We start from the raw sequence: 18,408 nt of genomic DNA on the forward strand, positions 1-18,408 counted from the left end.
GCAGGCATAGAGGCAGAGGGGTGGTGTAATCAAAAAAAGAGTCTTTTTAATAATAATTAAACAAAATATAAATAAAGATACAAACAAAGAAACAAACAAACTTAAACGATACTTAACTTTGTGCTGACAGGGGCTCTCTGGTAAGACACAGACAGGGCGAGACACATAACACGCCCTGCGGCGAGACACATAACACGCCCTGCGGCGAGACACATAACACGCCCTGCGGCGAGACACATAACACGCCCTGCGGCGAGACACATAACACGCCCTGCGGCGAGACACATAACACGCCCTGCGGCGAGACACATAACACGCCCTGCGGCGAGACACATAACACGCCCTGCGGCGAGACACATAACACGCCCTGCGGCGAGACACATAACACGCCCTGCGGCGAGACACATAACACGCCCTGCGGCGAGACACATAACACGCCCTGCGGCGAGACACATAACACGCCCTGCGGCGAGACACATAACACGCCCTGCGGCGAGACACATAACACGCCCTGCGGCGAGACACATAACACGCCCTGCGGCGAGACACATAACACGCCCTGCGGCGAGACACATAACACGCCCTGCGGCGAGACACATAACACGCCCTGCGGCGAGACACATAACACGCCCTGCGGCGAGACACATAACACGCCCTGCGGCGAGACACATAACACGCCCTGCGGCGAGACACATAACACGCCCTGCGGCGAGACACATAACAGGGGGACAAACACAACAGGACATAAACGAGGTGTGGAGCTGAAACGAGACACTAGGGAGAACGGGAGACACTAGAGACACAGGAGACACTAGAGACACAGGAGACACTAGAGACACAGGAGACACTAGAGACACAGGAGACACTAGAGACACAGGAGACACTAGAGACACAGGAGACACTGGAGAGGACAGGAGACACTGGAGAGGACAGGAGACACTGGAGAGGACAGGAGACACTGGAGAGGACAGGAGACACGTAACGACGAGACGAGAGACCAAGAGAGGGACAGGACAAGGGCTAAAGACATGGCAATCAGCTAGGCATGGCTTCTAGCTAAACATGGTTAAGCACTGCTTAACCATGGCAGTTAGCTACACATACACCTAGCTAAGCATGTCTTCAGCCCCAACATGCACTAAGCTATACTTACCTAATAGCTAAAACACACTAGGGAATAGGGGCTCAGAAACACAGACAAGGATACCCAGTGGCTAGGCGAGGCAGCCCTCCAAGACTAAGGGAGGCAGCACTCACAAGCTAGTCGTTACTCCCAAGCCAGGAGGGACAGCACTCTAAACCTAGGCACACTGGAACACTAGGGGTAGAGGAAACACAGGACAGCTAGAGACACAAAGGGGTTAAGGCTAGAAGCATGCTAGTTACTGTAACACAATATAGATCTTAGCTAAGCACGCTCCTAGCCCCACACACACCTAACTACTTACCTGCTCTAGCTAACCACAAGAACACAGGAGGACAGGACTGAATCAGCTCCACTAACACAGACACACAAAACATACACAGAGACATTGCCGGTAAGAGAGCCCAAGTCAACACAACTAAAATCAAAGTACAAACTAAACATAAAACTAAACAGAACAAAAGCCCACACATGTGACAGTGGTAATACCCAAAAATGCTCGACCCAGTTTCCCAGTCTAAACAGCTATTTATAGATTGGTTGATGGCTACCTCGGTTCAGGTGTGCACTGCATCACCTGACCGAGGTGCCTGCTGGGAAACTGAGTCGGCCAACAAAAACTACAAACTAAAAACAGTGACCTCTAGTGGAGGACCCTTACAGTACCCCCCCCCTTAAACCGCTCCTCCGGAGCGCTATTGGTGGTCCCAGGGCACTTCCCTGGTGTCCCTTCACCCGACCCCGACGGGCTAGCTCCCATAGTCAACTGTGTGGCGGAGGCAGCACCGGATCGCTGTTGTAGGCCGGGCGGAGGGGGCAGCACTGTATTGCTCTGAAAAGTAGAGCCCCTGAAGACAGTGCTGTGTTGTCCCCCAATCCGGGCGGCCGATGCAGTACTGGCTTTTCCTCCGCCGTGCAGCGGTGGGTGCCCGACATCGAAGCCGGGTGCTGGACGCTGTGCTGGGGTGTCGCTCCGAAGGCGGTGAGCCTTGAATAAGGGCTACTGGACGAAGGTGGGGGCCTCCACATGAGGCCTGCTGGTGTTGCTGGGACCTCCTCGAGGCGCTCGGCGGCTGCTGCTGCTGGGACCTCCTCGAGGCGCTCGGCGGGTGCTGCAGCGGTGGCCTCCCCGTGAGGCGCGAAGCGTGCTGCAGCGGTGGCCTCCCCGTGAGGCGCGAAGCGTGCTGCAGCGGTGGCCTCCCCGTGAGGCGCGAAGCGTGCTGCAGCGGTGGCCTCCCCGTGAGGCGCGAAGCGTGCTGCAGCGGTGGCCTCCCCGTGAGGCGCGAAGCGTGCTGCAGCGGTGGCCTCCCCGTGAGGCGCGAAGCGTGCTGCAGCGGTGGCCTCCCCGTGAGGCGCGAAGCGTGCTGCAGCGGTGGCCTCCCCGTGAGGCGCGAAGCGTGCTGCAGCGGTGGCCTCCCCGTGAGGCGCGAAGCGTGCTGCAGCGGTGGCCTCCCCGTGAGGCGCGAAGCGTGCTGCAGCGGTGGCCTCCCCGTGAGGCGCGAAGCGTGCTGCAGCGGTGGCCTCCCCGTGAGGCGCGAAGCGTGCTGCAGCGGTGGCCTCCCCGTGAGGCCTGAAGGGTGCTGCAGCGGTGGCCTCCACGTGAGGCCTGAAGGGTGCTGCAGCTGTGGCCTCCACGTGAGGCCTGAAGGGTGCTGCAGCTGTGGCCTCCACGTGAGGCCTGAAGGGTGCTGCAGCTGTGGCCTCCACGTGAGGCCTGAAGGGTGCTGCAGCTGTGGCCTCCACGTGAGGCCTGAAGGGTGCTGCAGCTGTGGCCTCCACGTGAGGCCTGAAGGGTGCTGCAGCTGTGGCCTCCACGTGAGGCTGCCGCTTTAGTCCCAGCCCCCTCTGCTATGCCTTGGTGGGTCGAGCATTCTGTCACGATCTGGGTGTATTGGCAGGTGTTGAACGCCGTGGGCGGAAGGAGCAGGCATAGAGGCAGAGGGGTGGTGTAATCAAAAAAAGAGTCTTTTTAATAATAATTAAACAAAATATAAATAAAGATACAAACAAAGAAACAAACAAACTTAAACGATACTTAACTTTGTGCTGACAGGGGCTCTCTGGTAAGACACAGACAGGGCGAGACACATAACACGCCCTGCGGCGAGACACATAACACGCCCTGCGGCGAGACACATAACACGCCCTGCGGCGAGACACATAACACGCCCTGCGGCGAGACACATAACACGCCCTGCGGCGAGACACATAACACGCCCTGCGGCGAGACACATAACACGCCCTGCGGCGAGACACATAACACGCCCTGCGGCGAGACACATAACACGCCCTGCGGCGAGACACATAACACGCCCTGCGGCGAGACACATAACACGCCCTGCGGCGAGACACATAACACGCCCTGCGGCGAGACACATAACACGCCCTGCGGCGAGACACATAACACGCCCTGCGGCGAGACACATAACACGCCCTGCGGCGAGACACATAACACGCCCTGCGGCGAGACACATAACAGGGGGACAAACACAACAGGACATAAACGAGGTGTGGAGCTGAAACGAGACACTAGAGACACAGGAGACACTAGAGACACAGGAGACACTAGAGACACAGGAGACACTGGAGAGGACAGGAGACACTGGAGAGGACAGGAGACACTGGAGAGGACAGGAGACACTGGAGAGGACAGGAGACACTGGAGAGGACAGGAGACACTGGAGAGGACAGGAGACACTGGAGAGGACAGGAGACACTGGAGAGGACAGGAGACACGTAACGACGAGACGAGAGACCAAGAGAGGGACAGGACAAGGGCTAAAGACATGGCAATCAGCTAGGCATGGCTTCTAGCTAAACATGGTTAAGCACTGCTTAACCATGGCAGTTAGCTACACATACACCTAGCTAAGCATGTCTTCAGCCCCAACATGCACTAAGCTATACTTACCTAATAGCTAAAACACACTAGGGAATAGGGGCTCAGAAACACAGACAAGGATACCCAGTGGCTAGGCGAGGCAGCCCTCCAAGACTAAGGGAGGCAGCACTCACAAGCTAGTCGTTACTCCCAAGCCAGGAGGGACAGCACTCTAAACCTAGGCACACTGGAACACTAGGGGTAGAGGAAACACAGGACAGCTAGAGACACAAAGGGGTTAAGGCTAGAAGCATGCTAGTTACTGTAACACAATATAGATCTTAGCTAAGCACGCTCCTAGCCCCACACACACCTAACTACTTACCTGCTCTAGCTAACCACAAGAACACAGGAGGACAGGACTGAATCAGCTCCACTAACACAGACACACAAAACATACACAGAGACATTGCCGGTAAGAGAGCCCAAGTCAACACAACTAAAATCAAAGTACAAACTAAACATAAAACTAAACAGAACAAAAGCCCACACATGTGACAGTGGTAATACCCAAAAATGCTCGACCCAGTTTCCCAGTCTAAACAGCTATTTATAGATTGGTTGATGGCTACCTCGGTTCAGGTGTGCACTGCATCACCTGACCGAGGTGCCTGCTGGGAAACTGAGTCGGCCAACAAAAACTACAAACTAAAAACAGTGACCTCTAGTGGAGGACCCTTACACCAACAAGATCTGCCAAATGCCTAAATGTAATGTAAATATCATAATGGACCAAAAGACTGCCATGCAAGAAAAAAAAACCCTGCTTCAAAATTGGGACCATCAATCTTGACGTAACTTTGCATCTAAGCACATAGATAAAGAAAAAGCCTCTTGAAAGTAAAGTTTTATCCAGAAAGATATGCGAAGAAGTAAAGATGAGACATTTATTAGTGAGAACCCTGAAGCTGCGGTTAGGCATGGTGGTGGTAGCACCATTATCTGGACTGCTTCTCTGCCAGGGGAACTGGTGCATTGCACAAAGTGGATGGGATCATGAAGAAGAAGAAGGACTAACTAAAAATCCCTAAGCAGAACCTCAAATCATCGGCTAAATGGTTGTACAAAATATATAGGACAACAACCCAAAACACACATTTTAGCTGGTAGTAGAATTAATGAAGAAGGTTTTTTAAGAACTTAAAGCTTTTAAAACCTCCAACCTTTTAAAAAAGTTTGTTGACGAATTTAATCTTATGGTTTAAAAATGAGAAGCACCAAACCTGCCAAGAAGAGCAGTCATATATCCAGAAATTCTCCATAATGCTTAGTCATACCAAAAATACCACACAAGGCTTAAACTTGAGAGACATTCTACTAAATATTATGTGTTAAGTATGATATTACTCACTCATCGTCTACTCCTGTCAGTGTGTCTCCAAAATAGCGCAAAGGCTAGTCCATACAGTTAGAATCCAGAGAAGATCTTCTGTAGCATAAACTGACCTCTTTTAGCAGAATAATGGCCCCTGGAACACTGCTTAACCTGTTTAGAAATGAAATGAGGAACATAATAAAAGGGTCATGGCACTGACTTGTCCTTCAAACTTCCCAGATCTTAATCTGATCAAGAATCTGTTAGACAAATAAGTTTAATCCACGGAGGACCGACTTCACATCTTACAGTACTTGAAGGGTCTGCTGCTAATGTTTTAGTGCCAGATATCACAGCACACCTTCAGAAGTCTTGTAGAGTCCAGTAGAGCAAGAGCTATTTTTCAGCAGAAGGGGACCTACCTAAAGGTTAATTAAACATAGACGTATTGTTTTGGTCAAAACTTGGTTGAACCTGACAGTGCCTGACAGTTCCAGCAGTACTGCTGGAAAATGCAGAATTTTTAGTAAAACATTAATTTCCTATCAATTTAGTAATCTAAACAACCACAACTTGCACTGGGTTATATTGAGATGTGGGAGGTTTTATATCCCACAATGCTCTCTGTCTTATGGCCTGTGAGCTCATTAAACTACTTAGCATGACTTTCTTTTCCTGTCAATCATGCTGAGTGGCCATTCCCCTTGGCCTGAGATAAATATGCATCATGCTGAGAAGCTGTCAGGGGAGATTTGATTCGACATTGTCACTGTCGCTAAAGCCATCACGAGCGCATTAGCATGTTAGAGTTCAGTGACAAATCGAATCAATAGATTATAGAGAAGCACAAACGGACAGACAATCAGGCCAATGTGCGCTGATCCTAAAATGCTGACTTAAATCAGAATGTACTGCTCCAGTCAATCATTTTGCTCAAAAGATTGAAGTTGAGAGGATTACAGAACGGTTATTAGTATGCTTAGAAGATCAGCTTTGCCTTAACCTTTAAATGATAACACATTCATTCAGTGCAACAAAAAGTTCTGACATTGAAATCTAATAAAAACTAGAACTAATCACAGCCGCGTTTCTTGCAAACAGAAAGCACTACAAGGTGTCTGGAATAAAACCCAGATATATTTACAGTAAGAAAATGTCACGATATTAGAACAAAATGACATTATGTTGCTTAGGCTACTTTCTAACCTCGCTAGCTAAAAGTGATTTTACATTTCATAGTAAACATCAGAAAGTGCAGGAACAAAATACACACATCATTATAAATATTATGCATTCAGGCTGTAATCAGATTGTTGTTGGAACTCCAATATACAGATCAGGAAAGAAGACGGGGTCACCTTTTTGTGTTACAGTACCAGAGAATCATGGGTAGACTTTCTAATTGATTCGATATGAGATTTCTCGTTGCAATGATTAATTTTAATAAAATAACATTTCTGTTTAATGTCAGATTTGTATCAAGCAGCTATTTTTTTTTACAGGTTTTAAAGTATTAAAAACTACTTAAAGTATTTAATAAAGATCAAAATGCTTTTGTAACTTTCATTGTTAAATATTTAAATGTCATATCTTTTACAAGGTGTTAATCTTTTTTCCCCCACTAATTTTTCTCTCCAGACCAGCTATTGCACCAACCGCCCAAAAACTCGAAGAAAGAAATAGTAATATTCTTGCAAAATGCAAGTATTTGCAGAAGTTATAACAGTGTTTTCAACTTAACTTTTTAACAAATTTTGAGAGCCCTAATGCAACAGAGTTAGCGCTACTGTATTTTCTAGCCATGACCACTTTTTGAAGGTCCTGACTAGTACAGTCCAGGAACACATCAGAAGACGTGCAGTTTTGGAGTTGCTCTGACCCAGGCCTTTGGCCATTACAATTTAGCTGTTGTCAAAGTCATTTAAATCCTTATGCTTGGACATTTTTTTCCGCTTCAAGCACATCAACTTCAGGAAACTACATGTACAATTTATATAAAAAAAAGTTACACCATGACATCTTAATTAAAAGCCTAATTATTTGAGAGATTGTAGACTACAGCCTTAAGAACAGCAACTGGTTGTTTTGAGTACAACAGTATAGGGTCAGGCTCCGCCCCCTGGCTGCTGCTGATGTCAGTTCCACTCTTAACCTTTTCTGTCTATGGCTAATTGCTATGCAAATACTGTGTGACGGTGTATTCACATTACATCATTTAGTGACATCTGGAAAATTTTTAAGTAGGCTTTATTTAGGTTTAATTGAAAATAGTTGGTAATACTGAGATGCAAGCTGTTACTTTTCTGCAAAAATCATGTTTATGCGGAATTCAGCCATTTAAGACTATTTAACCTTTGTAAATGATTTTTATAAGAAAGAAAAAAACACTTAGTAACGTAAAGAGTGTGAAGTGATTCTGAATTAAAAAATGTTTGCCATTCAAAAAAATTTAAATTGCATAATCAATTATTACATTTACTGTAGGCCTATATATTTGTATATACTATATTTGAGGCTTAAAAAAATTTGCAATTTGCAAAAAAAATTATTTATGACTTTTATTGTTAATTGTATTGGCTTAAAAGTGAATGTATTGGTATTAAAACAGTAAATGATAGAAATGTAAATAAATTTGGTTACATATCAATATTCTTTTGTGTGGCAATTTATTTATCACCAAACAGACTTCAAAATCTTCTTTTTATTTATTAAAAAGAAATTTTAATTATTACATTTGAAATTATACAATTGCAATCAATTTCAGGCATTAAATTGTTGCTTTTCCTCTGTAATTCTGCATGGGCGCTCTCTAAATTATTTATACATCGGCAGACAGCACAGCATATTCTGTTGTCGTAGGGAATTATTTGCTAAGATTGTTTAGAACTGTGATGAAATCTGAACAAAATATATATTTTACATACTTGTATTACTTACATATTTGCAACACAAATGAAATCTGTGCCTAGATATCCTACTGGGTGGCCCCTGCTGATCCCCATCCATGGTTAAAACCTTGCATGACAGATGCAATGTCCTTGACTTCGTGACTCCTTGACTTTGTTAAACTGAACATGTGCACAGCAGAGAACGTCACGTCAGTCACTTTATTTCAAAAGACATTTTCCCCTCTTCATTCATCTCTCCAGCTGTTTATAATTAGGTGATTTCTACTTGCTTTGAAGGTCTGACGTGAGATTACACTTTGAACAATTTTCTAATTAGGTTCTTTGAAAAAAAAAAGCATGAGCTTTTATTAACTGGATCTGCAAAATTGTGCATTATTTTACATCATAATAACTCAACTCAATCGTTTACTGATATAAAGTCATTTAAAAAAATGTCACACTACCAGCAGCGGATCTTTAACCATAATAATGTGCTGATTAGATATAGGCAAAGTCCAGATGATTTACTAATGTGTGCAGTAATCATGTACAGCAACGTCAATCATGTGGAATGAAAAAAAAAATCAATGGTTTTTATAGACAAATTGATGTAAGTCATAAACGGGTTTAGATCCGACCACACATTACACTACACATATCTGGCTCCATTCAGACTGCAAGCTTAAGTCCTCATTTGTAATTTATTGCTCAAATCTAATTTTCTTTCCGTTTTTTTCTTCTCCTCACTGTGGCCGTTATTCGAATCACGTTTATTTATACAGCACATATAGAAAAACTATAAGTGTCAGCCAGTAGTGTTTCATCTTTTAAATAATATGAGAAGAATAATGCTGAGGTCAAAGTTAATCTGAATGCACGGTCATGAAATTGTAAAATTAGATCAAATCAACAATTCTTTCTTAAAATTTTAGATTTGTTTAATAAATTATGTTTGCATTGTATTTAATTTGTTCCAGGTGTGTATTGTTTCATCAACATATTTTTTTAAGAAGTTTGAGTATTATAATTGCTGTGTTTATAGTTTCCACAATTTTTGTGTTCTAGGCTGTGGTCACACTGTCAGCCCAAGAGGGCAATTTTTTTTTTCTTCGTGTGATTACACCTCCAGATTCCATGTTCGATTCCTGCCTCGGGGTCTGTGATGAGCATGAAAGTGTGTGCATGTGTGTAGTGATTGACACACTATCCAGTGTACCACGCCTCATGCCCCAAGTCTGGGTAAAGCCACCAAGCACCCCACAATCCTGTACAGGATAAAGCAGTATAGACAAGGAATGAGTAAGTGAGCTTGTGCGATCTAATCAGTTACTGGGATTTTCACGCACAACCATTTTTAGGGTTTACAAAGAATGGTGTGAAAAGGGAAAAACATCCAGTATGCAGCAAATGCGAAAATGCCTTGTTGATGCTAGAGGTCAGAGGAGAATGGGGTGACTGATTCAAGCTGATAGAAGAGCAACTTTGACTGAAATAACCACTCGTTACAACCGAGGTATGCAGCAAAGCATTTGTGAAGCCACAACAAGCACAACCTTGAGGCGGATGGGCTACAACAGCAGAAGAACCCACCGGGTACCACTCATCTCCACTACAAATAGGAAAAAGAAGCTTTAATTTGCAGGAGCTGACATCCTAAAATTGGACAGTTAAAGACTGGAAAAACGTTGCCTGGTCTGATGAGCGAGCTACTTCCAGAAGAATAATGCACCATGTCACAAAGCTCGAATCATTTCAAATTGGTTTCTTGAACATGACAATGAGTTCACTGTACTAAAATGGCCCCCACAGTCACCAGATCTCAACCCAATAGAGCATTTTTGGGATGTGCATCCCACAAATCTCCATCAACTGCAAGATGCTATCCTATCAATATGGGCCAACATTTCTAAAGAATGCTTTCAGCACCCTGTTGAATCAATGCAACGTAAAATTAAGACAGTTCTGTCTGTATTAGTATGGTGTTCCCAATAATCCTTCAGGTGGGTTTATATCTATACACACACAGTGGAACCTCGGATTTGCGAATGTTCCGCGAGACGAGCAAAGATTTTTAATAAATTTTGACTTGGAAAACGAACAAGTCTTGGTTTACGAGTATCTCTTACTTTAGCTTCACACACACACACACACATACACACACACACACACACACACACACAGCTAGCGCGCACAAATGGAAACACTTACTGTATCTTTTATCGGGACTACAGTATAAGTGAGTTTTTACAAGGAAATAAGAAAAGTGCTGTGATACAGTTCCACACCAAACACCACTTCGGGTTATTTCCCTGAGGTTGATTAGTTTCATTTTACTGCATGTCTAAAACTGTTTAGTGACTTTGCCTCTTAAGTGATCTTTAAATAGTTTCGTTTACACATCTTGGCTCTTGGACCCCTTCAAAGCACAGTAATATGGTATAAATCTGTGAATCTGTGACTGTCTGGGTTGCTGTTATAAAAAATTTATCAATATCTCCTGATCAAACAGATTTGAGAATTCAGCAGTGCTGTGATATAAAATTGTGGCATTAACAGCACACAAAAATGCTTCTATACTATATTAGTTTACTTAAATTGATATGTAGTTTAGCAATGAAAATAAGAAATAAAAACAAAAGAAAAAGTAAACTTGAGCACTTCTTTTTATCTGCACCCTGGCTGTAAAATTTATTTTTAATTATTTAAAAAAAAGGCAAACACATATATTTTCAACATAATCTCCTTGCTTTTTGCAATACACTTTGTCCATGTGTCAACAAGGTTCTGCAATTTCTAGTTAAAAAATACTTTAGGCTGGCCTGCGAGTAATAATGGCATCGCTGTTTTTAATTATTTATCAAAACTGAAGCTTCGTCCCCACAGATCTGCTTTCAAGTGACCAAACAAGTAAAAGTCTGATGCAGTTACAAAATGAACAGATCTACAGTATCACTTAAGTCATTAGCCTTAAACAGAAAGCACAAAAAAGACTGAGAAGGCCAACATTAGTATTACAGTGGAACCTTGGATTACGAGCTCGTATTTCACAACACTCGTAAACCAAATTGAATTTTCCCATAAGAAATAATGGAAACTCAAATTTTTTATTCCATAGCCCAAAAAAAGAAAAACATCAAAAAATAAATAACACAAAATATAAAGTAAAAATAAAACAAACCTTATAACCTTACCTAAAAAGTAAAAATAAATCCCAACAGATAAGTGCTTCCGTTTATTTTTTATATATAACTTATAATTAATTACACCTTTTAAACATTTTTTATGCCTCTATTTCTCCCTGGAGGCATAACGAATAAAGTGATTTCTTCGCCTCACAAGCTGCAGCTGCTCTAAATATACAGTATTGGATTGCTTTGAATGATCATAATAATTACTATAACTTTTTTAAATAGAACTTACAGTTTATAACTGACTTTGATTTACTATAAAGGTTCACTGCTACGGTCGTACAATATAATCCTGACCAATAATGTTGCCCAAACAAGGTCACGAAAGAGTTGACTTCTGTACGCTCTTCTGGCCGCAAGACTCCACGGGATTTCCAAACGCTTAACCACAGTTTAGCAAGAACAAGCCAACCGTGCTGTGCACGCTCCTTTGCTCTGATCCTGTAATGAACAGCCTGAAGTGGTGTACACATTATACAAGCTGGATTTTGTGTGCGTGTGCGTGTACATAGCTGTGGTGTTTTTAAAATGCACTCTTTATCCAGTGACATATTACAATGTTTGACATTTACTGCTCAACCCTCTAAATTTCCCTGCATGCTTTACTGCGGGGTAGAGGCTGGACAGGAATGATGCATGAAATGAGATTTACACATCATTACAGTGAGCAAAATGACAGAATGACAGAAAAGCTCACAACAGACACCAAAAACTGAACACACACACACACCTGCTTACTATGTCAGGTCTTAAGTTAATAACCTATAAATTATTTATACATTATTTTAAGTGAACTAGTGGATTATGTATAATTATGTGCATATTTATAAATTTAATGCCCAGCAGTTAAGACTCTGAGTTGCTGAACAGAAATTGCCACTGTTTGGCCCTTCAGCACGCCAATCATAGCTTCCCTTTTCTACTCCAGGGATGATATATATTATAATTAACAGAACCAAACCTCACTTGGGATGATGAGGCGAATCAAGTACAAAGTTTGGGTGAAGGAAAATAACTCGTATTCAGAATTGGGTTGTGTTTAAATTGGATCGAGATTATGCGTGTGGGGTTTCCAGACCACCACCTTTAGCTGTCATTTGATTCGGATGCTGACGGACAGTATTTCCTCCTGAAACAGCAATTCAAGGACTCGCTTACAAAACTGACAATATTGCTTACGCTCTGCACAACCCCGCAACCAACTCTACAAACTAAATATTGTAGTTGTGCTGACCGATCGTTCCATGACCGTATTTGACTGCTCAGCTACTCAGCCTTGGATATAATGGATTCTGTGCATGTTTCCAGATCATTTTTCTTTTTTCAAGAAATAAATTCCCAAGCGGTTCACAGTGGTAAAGTGCTTGCCCTATCATCTGGAGATCACTAGTTGGATTGCCGGGTGATGCTGTAGCCTCTTGCAGCCGAGGGCCTAAAGTGAGGGCCGAGCTCTCTTGGCGGGGAGGGACGGGAAGCACTTAGCGCTTTCACGCATCTGTGAGCTCATGCAAGTGGAAGGAGCGGATAGTGCTTTCCTCCGAGTACGTTACAAATTCCTGAAAACAATCTGTCAATAAAACTAGACATTCACTTTTGTCACATTTGACTTAAAATAAGTTTAAAATATCCAACATTTGGTTTGTTGTAATCTTATTTTAAGATATTATAGACTGTTTTGGCTGGATTTTTTTTTTTTTTAGTTCACGTAATGAAATATTTAATAAAAGTTACAAAAAAAAAAAAAAAAAAGTTTGTGTATGTCATCTGTTACAGTTCTTCCAAAAATTAAAACATAAAAATTGACTCGTAAGAATTTGATAAAAGTCAGCCAGGAAATTTCAATCTGTACTAAACATGAAGAACAGTAAGGGAGTAGAGACTTTAGACTTGATCTCCATCTGTGCAGCCTATAAACCAGAGTAGCCCAGGTGGCCTGACGCACCTTCACAACCATGGTTACATCTGCAACATTTCAGTTTTTCTGCCACAACAGACCGAGTGGTGCAAACGTACCATGGGTTCACTGAATCAAGCAACAGAGCGAAAAGATCACTCGCACATTTAATGCTGATTCCTTTGCAAATACAGTAAGACTCACTCAATCGAGCTGCTGATCCTTTTTCCAACAAGTATAAAATTATTAAATATGATAAAATGGCTTAATGAAAAAAAAATCTTCTTTAAGACCTTACATCACTCTGTCCTCTCCAGTCTGTCGAAGATAGTCAGTAAAAGCTGTAATCACTGCTTCAGCTCAGCAATGACCAGAAAACCTGCACTTTTATAGAAAAAAAAACCCTGCCATCAAACTGAGCTTTATGTGTATTTACAGCCCAAAGCAGGTGTGTGACAGTGAATATTGTGGTTAGAACAAAGTGTCAGTGTGTGACACTGGACCGAGCACACGCAGCTCCTCAGAGAGACGAGACTGCACGACAAAAAACTAACCCAGGGTTCAAGAACTTGTACATTTGAAATATATTTGGACTTTTTAGAAATTGTAAAAATTGATTGTTTGAGTGTTCTTTCAGTTTAAAACTAAATAAATAAAGTGCAAACACTCATAAGTTCACATTATACTCTGAAGTGTTACAGATTTTTTTGTGTAAGTGAGTGCACATGACAGTGTGTGTAAAAGTGTAGCTTGATTGATGTGCTCTGAAAAGTCACAGGAGCCCGAACTTGAGTTCTGGAATGTTCCGTACACACAAAACCTCTGAGCTGAAGCGCCTGAGCTGCGCTCGCTTTCTACTGCTGGTTCATGACTCGGAGCAATGAACTACATTTGAAAAAACACAAATTGCTTTTAATAAACAGTACTGAAACTCGTGCGTCTGTTGACGGGGCACAGCTCCGGCCGCTCGGGTTCCTAGTAGTAAAAAGAAAGTTGTGTTGTGCAGTTGTTGTTGGAAATGTCTCTCTCGATGGAGGAAAAGGTATCCATAGGTGAGTATTGTGAACAGGGACCGAGTAAATGGCACATACATGTATGTCATCTATGAGTCAGAATTAAAATAGACTTGCTCTTATGCAAAACTCACTGTAGAAATTTAGATGGGGGTGTGCATGGAAAGAGAGAGAGAGAGGGAGAGAGAAAGAGAGAGAGAGAATAACATTCCCTGCTTAATTTCCTTTTTCTATTTTGTATTGGCCAGCACTTAAACTAGTCAATGTTTTTTCTTTTCTTTTTTTTTCCAAGAAGACCCCCCACCCAGCTTTATGCTCAGTTCTGCAGTTCTCTGGTGGACGTGGCCTAGCAGTACCTCATTTATATGGACAGTGAAACTGTGCATTTGGAGAAGGAGTGAAACAAAGTCAGTTTAAAGTTTATATATAAATGCATTAACTGTGACACATTTCTGCTGAAGATATTAACACACATACTTTGGGGGAGCACTGAGACCTGTGTTAGCTTGTTAAAGAAATAGTCAAATACGAGGCTTTTAGATGATGAAACTATGACGATTTTTACTTTAAATGCAATTACTAAAATTTATCCTATTTGAAAGATTAAAAGAAAAAAATATAAACATAAATTTATAACAGCGTGCTGTGAATATCTTGGCAGAATAATGTAGCGGATATTTATTCATTCATTCATCTTATATACCACTTATCCTGTACATGTTCGCGGGGGCCTGGAGCCTATCCCAGGAGACTCTGGGCCAATCTATTGCAGTGTACACACACAGTCACCCACACACTCACATTCACATACACTCAGATACACTACAGGCAATTTGGGAACAAACTGTGGTAGGAAACCAGAAAACATGCAAACTCTACACACATAGAATCAAGCTGCGACTCAAACCCTCGACCCTGGACGTGCAAGGCTAATGTGCTAACAACTGCACCACCCTGTAGCAGACTGTATCAATTTTTATTATTATAAGAACTGAAAGAAGGTGGTGTATTATGCTTTGCAATGTAAAAATAACACGCCTCCTAACTAATACTAACTAACTAATACAGTGCTCATTTTAAAGAAGAGTCTGCTGACTTCTTGATCTTTTCCTTGCACAGATCTATGCAACAGCATGGAGATCCCCTGTTCCTCCCCCTCCTCACATCATTCCACAGGTTTTCAATAGATTTTCTTTCTTTTTTCTAACTGGGCTCTGACTGCACCATTCCAAAACATTGATCTCCTTCCTCTTCTATTTCTTCATTGCATTGTTTTGCTTCGGGCCGTTATCGAGCTGGAAAGTGATTTTTTTACCAGCTGTCTAACAGAGACCTGCAGCTTTTGTGTGATATTTAAAGCAATCCATGATTCGCTTCATCTTGACGCGAGCCCCAGTGACTAAACCAAACATGTCTCCATTGGTCTCCTCACAGCTCCATATATTTTGTCACATGGCTCATTTTTTATTTTACTGGGGGTGCAGGCAGATTTTTATATCTATGGATATGGCAAGAATGATAAAAAAAAAAAACAGCAAATCTTATGATAAACTGAATGAACAGAAATATAATCCACTAAAAGCCTTAAAGCATAATAAGTCGTGAGTGAGGACGGAGGCCATACTGTAGGTCGGTGGGATTGATGACGACAGAGCTAATGCCTGGCAGAGCGACGGCTTATCAGTGAAGGACAGGGAGGTACAGACATGGGGACGAGCTGTGCCTCAACACTAAAAGCCTTATTCCTATAATGTCAGAGAAAGACATATGGTATGGCGAAAGCCAAAATAAACAGGGAACTCTAAACAAATTGTGTCTGTCTCAGGACACACCTGTCAGATTCCTTTTCTTGGCTCAGAAGCAAAAAAATGGACCAATACTGTTTTTTCCCCGAACAAGCCAAGACCCACCATGACTTGGCTTTAAGCAAATCGTATGAGCAGATAGCTAATAGTTGTGCTTTAACTGTTATATATTGCTAAGCATTGAGGAAAGCACCCCATTTTTTCCTCCTTGTACAGTATGAAATGCTAATATACAGTATGAAAGGCTAATATTCATCAAAAGAAACACCCAGGTGCAACATAATAGTTCTGTTCCACATTTAAAAGGACAACTCAAAGTAAATTAAGAATCCTTGTTAATTAGATTTAAAAAAAAAAAGAAAACCTTTATTTTTGGTCGAAAAAAATATGCATAATTCGTTCATTTATTTTTAAAAAAAAAGTTTTTTATGTTTCTTAATATTCGTTTCTAAAACCAAAATAAAGAAAAATGGATAAGGTATAGTTGTTTAAAAAATAAAACCGATAACAACGCTGACAAGTTGCATGACTGGAAGTTGATGCCGAAAAGTAAAAAACATGTTAAATTGTTTCTATATTACAGAAATATGGAGTTAATTTCCATGGTTCATCTACAACAGAGCGTAGTGAGGAAACACTTTAGAAAGACACGTAGAAGAAACCTGAGAGGAACCCGATACAAAAAGGAAATATATGGGACAGTAGGACACTGATCATTAGCATTAGCATAAGGGATCAAGAGTCATGAGTAAGTAGGTTTTTTTATGTATAATACAGTTCTCAAACAATTTTGCATGTAAAGACAATAAAAATTTTTTTGGAGGTTATATAAAAATCCAATATTTTGGGATTGATTCATATTCCACCTCCAAGTCAGTGCAGTGAAGTTATGAGGTGTTTCAAGCCTCAGTGACCGCGTCAGCCTCGAAATGGAATTCGAGAGCACCGCTCTAACCAATCGTTCAGAACGTAATGTGTTCGGCTCTGCGGGAGCGGATCTGCTCGCCGCAGCAAACCGTTCTAGGTGCAAAACTAGTTGCATTTCTAACGCGGGATTGCAATTTGTTAGAAATAAACGAAGCTCTTTGTTAGAGGCCTTACAAATTAGCACCTGTGTCGGAATGAGAGCGGACGGCGTGCTTATACGAGTAACTGATTAGTGCTTGAAAGCCTGTGGAGGTTTTTTTTTTTTAGATATCGTGTGCGAGGGAGTTGAGTGTACACACAAATGTGCTCCATCAATCACTTTCCCTCGTTCCCTCTCCCTCTCTCTCACTCTGAGCTTAACCAGCTCCGTTCGACTTCTCCATATTTGGCTCTTAATGAGGGGGAAAAAATCCGTCCGGCAGATTCGGGTGATCCTGCCTGGTTTGAAGGGAGCTGGGAGAAGGAAATCAGCTCCATGCTCAATTAGACTCCTAAAGGCTGTCAGTCCGTTTCTTCTCTATACACACACACATGCGTGGGCTGCTAATTGGCTAAAACTTCGATTTAAATGAAATCACTGAAACAATAAATAAAACTTTAATGATTTATTAAATCATGATTCATTAAATCACACATGTAATTAGTTTCCGGTCCACAAAAAAAGGCAGACGTTTTCTTTTCTTTAAATCTGTGGAGTAATGTAAGTAAGGAATAGAACACTCCAGGTCGAACAGTTATATAAAAACAAAGGGGAGTGCATTATTTTATAAAAACTGCAGGGTCCGGAGTGTGTTATTTCACTAGTAGTGCAGCCAACGCGGGTAATGATTCATTTACAAAACATGTCACGGTTTATTGATAAATTTACACATAGTAGTGCATTCAAAGTATGACAAAAAAAGTTAAGTAAGACAAATGTTCCTGTTAACACTTTATATTATAACCATGTACAAAAACAATATTTCTCTTACTATCCTCTGTTTTTTTTTTTTTACTGTTGATCTCCTGGGATTTACACACACAACAGTCTCTAGACAGAATAGTGAGAAAAACAAAAGAAGACTGACTAAGCGATCAGAATGGCCAAGTCAAACTTTACACAAAGTGAACAATCAAAGACTGGAAAGAAGACTGCAGTTCATAAGGGTTTAAATTACAATTTTATACTAACTGAAAGGATTTTTTTGGGGAAAAAACAACATCCACCAAAGGGCACTGACACATTAGACACAACTGATTTGTCCCGTGCCCAGGAACGATTGCTCCTCCCTCACACTGGCCCGCTGGCCAGAGATCACATTATTTTTTATCTCTGTACTCTGTACACAGCAAGTGCCAGTATGCACTTAGAAT

The 18,408-nt window shown here is 41.9% G+C and overlaps 1 protein-coding gene across 1 annotated transcript in view; it reads right to left on the minus strand.

Annotated features, from left to right (window-relative positions):
• Nucleotides 1-18,408, minus strand: part of chrm3a (cholinergic receptor, muscarinic 3a) — a 178,867-nt gene that overhangs the window by 64,398 nt on the left and 96,061 nt on the right. The window lies entirely within an intron of this gene.

Source organism: Clarias gariepinus, chromosome 13 (genome assembly GCF_024256425.1).
Source record: "Clarias gariepinus isolate MV-2021 ecotype Netherlands chromosome 13, CGAR_prim_01v2, whole genome shotgun sequence".
NCBI lineage: Eukaryota > Metazoa > Chordata > Actinopteri > Siluriformes > Clariidae > Clarias > Clarias gariepinus.